Below are 6,087 nucleotides of genomic sequence, written 5' to 3' on the forward strand. Positions count from 1 at the left end.
CTAGCCACTGGACATGTCAAGCTTCCCAGCACAAGGCAATATACCCTGGGAGCCACATGCTGCTGGCTGGGTGGAGTCAGAGGGCAGGAGTTTGATTCTGCTCCCACTGAAATCAACGGGATAACTCCAGGGACGTCAGTGGGAGACCAGGAGCCTGACGTGGGAACTGGACACCCGCTAGGGGAACCTGCAGGCCCTCGGTCGGGAAACTCAGGCTGGGGTGGGCTGAGAAGGATTTTCCTTTCTCTGCTCCTTGTCCCATGACCCAGCTCCTAACCCCTTGACTGGCCCAGCCCCTGCGTACATCACGATGTCTGTCTGTCTGTGTGCTCGCGCTCAGTCACGCTCGCTAGCATGAACACTCACCAGCACACTCACCAGCAGCACGCCCCGACACATGGCATACTTTCATATATCGGCCCCACAGTGAGATCAAACCCACAGTCGCTCACGTAGCAGGCAGCCTGGATACCCGCCAGGGGTCCCGGGTACACGGCTGGCGCCTGGCCGCACTTAGTCATCGTGTGTGCCGTATCCTGAGTCTCTGGCAGCTGGTCGAGTGGCACTGCAGTGCCAGGTCTGAGCCAGGAAAGGAGCCCAGCCACGGGATCTGCCCCCAGCCCCGGTGCCCCTGGGTCAGGCCCACACCTGTTGAAGTTGCAGCTTCGTAGCCCCAGAGCAGCGACAAAGGCAGGTGGGTCCTGTGATGTGGCGTGGAGATGGAGATGGAGCTGGGCCTCTTCCTGGGTGGAAGGAGGGGTTCTGTTGCCCAAGAATGTGTGTTGCTAGATGAATTTGTCACGGTCCGTGGGCTTGGGGCAGTGCTGGGAGGGTCATGGGGGCAGTGTCTCTCTGCTCTGTCCCCCACTGTCCACCCCTCCCCCCCCGCAGCCTGGCTCTGATACCAGCTGGGGGAAAAGGGGGCCAAATGAGACCTTGGCCATCCTCGCCCTATTCTGTGCCTCTCTTCTCCCCTTCCAGTGTTAGCCGCTGGAGGTCTCCAATCCAGTGTGCTGGGGGTCAGCCCCTGGGCCCCTCTGCTCTCCACGCTGACGCGCATGCCGGTCCTGTGTGCTTCTCCCTGACCCCTCTCCAGCTTGCCACACATCCCCTGGCCCCAGGGCTGTGGGTGCTGTGCCAACCGGGAGGCTGCCCTGGGAGGAGGAGTGTTAGAACTGGCCCGCAGCTCACGCCTGACGCTGGGCGGGAGGCCATCTCCTGTCTCAGCCCTGACGTGCGCTCATCAGAAAAACTCGCTGCTCCGGAGATGCCGGCGCCCCCCTGGAATATTAATGGCTCCATGGTGGGAACATCGCGTCCCTCCAATGGAACAGGCGGTAGCAGAATGCAGCTTCCTGGGAAGGAATCCTGGCTGGAAGGCATATTCCCTCCTCTTCATCACAGGGTCTGTGGAGCGGGGCTGTCCCTCACCCCTGACCTGTGGGGCCAACAGACTCCTCCCTGCCCCCACTGCCTTCTCCCCCTTCCCTCCCCCCCAGGGCTCAGTGCCTTCTCCCCCCCCTCCCCAAAAGGATTCATTGCATCTTCCCCCCGCTTTCTCAGTGTCTGCTGCCTGCCCTGGCCTGCAGGGCTCAGGGCCTCTTCTAATTCTCCATTCCCCCCCCCCACCAGAGTGCAATGCATCCTTCCGTCCCCACCTGGCAGGGCTCAGGACCTCTCTCCCCATGCCGCTGCCCTCCTGCCTGGCTGCAGGGCTAGGTGCCTCTCTGGGAAGGGAGGAGCAGGAAGTTCAGGACCTATGATTAAGCACACGAACAAATCAGTTCCTTAGAGCCCTGTCCCCAGGACTCATGTTGAAAACACCCCAGCCCTCCCCACTCTGCTCCCAGTCCGGTCTGTGCCCTGCCCCACTCCCTGCCATGGCAGCCCCATCTTGCTAGCCCCGAGCATCCCAGACTGCATGCACACCCAGTCACTTGTGCAATGCAGCTGCTGCTGGGGGGTAAAGGTGGAAAGCGAAGGAGAAGCCCGTGTCCTGTGGCAGGGACAACCTCAGGCAGACAGGGTATCATTACACAGGCAGGTCTGTGGAGATACCGCCCCAGTGCACGTAAAAATGACCACAGACCATTGGGTTTACATCTCAGAGTGAGCCAGTGCCTTCCGGCGCTGTACTGGGGCACTGATTGAATGCTGAGCCCGATGGAAGAGTGCCCTTTGCTGAATCACCCCCACCCCCTTCCTGCAGCTGGCTGGTCCTTGGAGGTCTCCCCTCCAAACTTTGGCAAGGCCTGCCCCTGCTTAGCACAGACAGGCTCCCAGCGGTTTGGCTCTGTGCCTGCCTTCCTCTTCTCTGGGGCTGTCAGCCTGCCACGCGGCTGGCCCCCTCATAGCACCCGCCCAGCTCCGCTCCTGATTCACCACAGTGGCATGCAGAGGTTATGCCCTGGGTGGGAAAAATACCCCAGCCACATTCATCCGTGCCCAAGGTGTCACCTGCCAGGGGGCCAGGAACTGCAGCGAAACCCAGGCAACCTGCGACTGGTTTCAGTAAAGCCCTTTGCTGCTCCTGGGGGGTGCAGCCCAGCTGCTGGGGAAGGGGGAACCGAAGGAGGGCTTTAGCCGGTGCAGTTCCATCTCCCTCGCCTCCAGGCATCTCTGCTCTCCCCGCTCTAGTGCAGCGTGTCCCGAAAAGTGGGTCCTGACCCCTCAGTGGACCATGGGAAGAGCATAGGTGGGTCGTGTGGGCCCCGGAGGCACTCTGCCCCGTGCTCTCACTTCCCCTGCGCAGCAGGATCCAGGCAGCAGCAGCATGCGGAGGAAGTGAGTGGAGAGTGAGCAGCCTGGCCGCGGTCGTGGCCCTGCTGGTGTGCAGGGCTGGGGAGAGGGGGTTTGGGCTGAGAAGGAGAGTGGGGGGCAGGGGAGGGGAGGGGAAGGGAGTGGAGAAGGGGGCTGGAGGGCCCCCACTTTCAGTGGCACTCTGCAGGCCTGTGTGACCGCTCCTAGCAAGCAGTAGCTTATTTCTCTCTCTGTGTAATGCAGCTGGAAAGTCACCTTAGTAAAATGTTTGGGGACTATTGCTCTAAGAGGCAGCGCTGCCTAGTCATTTGAACCCGGGCTGGGGAGTCTGCTCCTGTTTACACCTGGGTGAATCTGGAGTGACCCCACTGGCGTCAACGCGACGAGCACCCAGCCCGGGGAAAGAGGAAGGGTTAGGAACGCGGGCGGAAGTGTGGCGGCGCTCGTGTGCGCCAAGGTGGCTTTGCTGGGGAAGCGGAAAGGGCCGGGGCCTCCCTTCCAACGCAGTGGGTGGCCTCTGAAGATGGGCCCCAGGATGAGAAGCTTCCTCTTGCTAGGACTGGCCTGTGGGTCTAAAAGTGGGGTTGTGCCGAGAAAGCACTGCATGCTGGGAAATCCAGTCCCTGGGCTGCAGCTCCCCGGGCACGCTGAGCTGTGTTGGGGGCCCCACTGGAGCATGGCGTGGGCTGCATTTGGTCTGATGCAGCATTCTGGGACAGTGCAGAGGCAGACCCGGGGCAGGGAAGGGATAGCTAGATTTTTTCCTTATTCAGTGTGTGCCTTGCAGCTTCCACTGGGAACCGCTGTGTTTGTCTCTCGGGTGGAAGAGGTTCCAAACGAGTGGGGCAGACCTCGACTCCTGCTTCACCATGGCACCGCCATAATGATTTCATTGACTGCGGGGCTTGATTTGTGGGAGCGTCTGAAGGCTCCAGCCAGGACCAGGGCCCCGTCGTGCTGGGTGCTGTACAAACGCAGTCCTTGGGGCCCTGGAGAACTTACAACCCAGTGAAAAGCAGGAGGCAGCGACTCAAACAAGAGGAGGGGAGAAGGTCAGGCGGTGACACGATCACGGCCCTAGCAAGGTCGCCTGGCTTCTAGCGGGCGGCAGAGTGGCTCCAGCAAGGGGCAGTGACTTCCCGGAGCAGATCAGGGAAGGCGCTAATGTGGGCTGAATGAACACTATGCAAACCAGACTCACGTTCTCAGCCCGGCAGGGCATGGGCAGGTTTTCCCCTGGCGCAGGCCTGCCCTATCTATGCCGTTCACAGGGTGCAGGTCTCCTTTTGTGCCGGCTGGGTGAAATTCACCCCCTGGAGCAGAGGGAGGAGGCACAAGGCCTGGGCAGCGCTTATGACTTGTGCTGGCCCCTCTGCACCAGGTGGATTATTCCACTTGAGAACCTGGCCTGGTTTACTGTCAGCATTCCCTAGGCGTCCACTCCCATGGTGTCCCTGCCTGTCTCCAGGACTGCGACTTCCCCATGGAGCGGAGCCAGGAGACCCCTTAGTCACGTCCTCCTTTACTTACCTGCCAAGTCCTTGCACCCAGGACCCCCTGGGTTTTCCTGCCACCCGTGGTGACGTCAGCTCTTGCAGGGGAACCCAGAGCCTCTAGTCAGGTCTTGGCAGGTACGTAGAGAGGAGATGGGGTTTTCAGCCCTTTTGTTCTGCAATGTAACAGATGCCTTGAGAATGGGACCATGAAAATCCACTCCCCCCTCCTTGGGCCCTGGACAGGCGCCTGTTAAAGTCACTGGCAAAATTCTTAATGGGAGCAGAATCAGGGCCTTAAACGGCTTTAAAAAACCAGTTCCAAACTGCACCAGTAAATAAGAGGCTGTAGTAGCAGCTCCTGGTGGGAGCACAACATTCAACCTCGGTGGGGTGGGGGAGGGAGTACCGCCCCAAACGCCTTCATGCCTTTGTAGCAAACAGCCATGAGTGAGAGGATTGGGTCCTGGTCATTTCACACCTGCAGTGAGTTTTGGATGATCTCAGATGCACTCAGGGGAGAATCCTGGCTCCCAGGATTGCCCTGGCCAGTGAGATTTTATAGTGTACAGAGCAGGGCATTCCAGTCCATCCTGACCCGGGCAGTACTTTGTCACCCATTGATGTGGGCACAACCGGGAGACAGAAACCCCAGACCAAAACCCCAGTGCCTTTGGAAGGGTTCTGAGCTGCCATGGGAGGCTGGGGCTGAGAGGGCCGTGTGGCAAAGCGTCTCTGCTGGAATAGTGCATGGAAGAACGGCGTCTCTTAGCAGATTCACTGAAGTCACCCTGGGGCACCGGGCCAGCGTTATTTGCCTATTCATCACTTACGCCCGCTACGCTGGCAGAGCTAAGTGCAGACCGGCCCCTCCGCAGATAGAAACGCTGGGGAGTGTGTTTTGGGTCCACTTTTGGGCCTGGATCCACGAAGAGTGGGAGTCTGTCACGGCTCCAGCCAGGGAGCTGGGGCTCCAGTTGTGTGTTTAACTTTGGAGGTCCCAGTTCAACCCCTGGTGTTTTAGCCAGGGATGGCAGCCGTCACATATGCCTTTATTACAGTATCCTGGTAGAGTTCAGGGGCTCCAGTCCCGCTGGCTTAGGCGTTATGTACAAACATACAACAACGGGACAGTCCCTGCCCCCAAAAGCTTACAAATCTAAGCAGGAGGGACGACAGGGGGATGCGACAGACAGGAGGACAGGGTAACAGTGAGAGACGACTGGGATTGGCAGCACACCAGCTGCCTGGTGATTTATGTTCCATCCGTTCGATACAAGCGACAACAGTACAATTAGTGCCGGCAGTCTGTCTGCTAGGAAATCCGGCAGTCCTGGTCTTGTGTGCGTGTGTGCATTCACATGCAGGGCCTTTATGCTGTTCTATTTTGCTAGAAGGGTGAAATTCACCTCCCCCCCGAGTGGCAGGTTTGTTCAAGGCTCCACACACAGCACCTACCCCCCATGTTAAGGGTGTGCCTGGGGTTTCCATGGCATTGGCAGGCCTTGCGCACTCTGCCTTGGGGTGAACTTCCAGACGGACTCACAAAAATCCGGGCTGATCATCCTGCGGAAATGCAAAAGAGCTGCCTGGGATTTCATGCTGCAAATACTAGTGCAAAATCCCACCCTCTTTCAACACGTGGACTGAAACCCGCGAGGAGGTCAGCGCAGAGAGCTCCCTCTTTGAGGTTCGGTGGACACCTAAAAGTTGGGTTGCCGTAGCTACGTTTGTTGAGCCAGGGGGTGGGGGAGGGCTGAAAAAATCACACCATTGGCCAACGTATCTATACTGGCCTAACCTCCAGTGTAGATGCTGTTTGTTGATGGAAGAC

Source organism: Emydura macquarii, unplaced genomic scaffold (genome assembly GCF_026122565.2).
Source record: "Emydura macquarii macquarii isolate MOO-44397 ecotype Brisbane River unplaced genomic scaffold, CSIRO-AGI_Emac_v2 contig_3603, whole genome shotgun sequence".
Lineage (NCBI taxonomy): Eukaryota > Metazoa > Chordata > Testudines > Chelidae > Emydura > Emydura macquarii.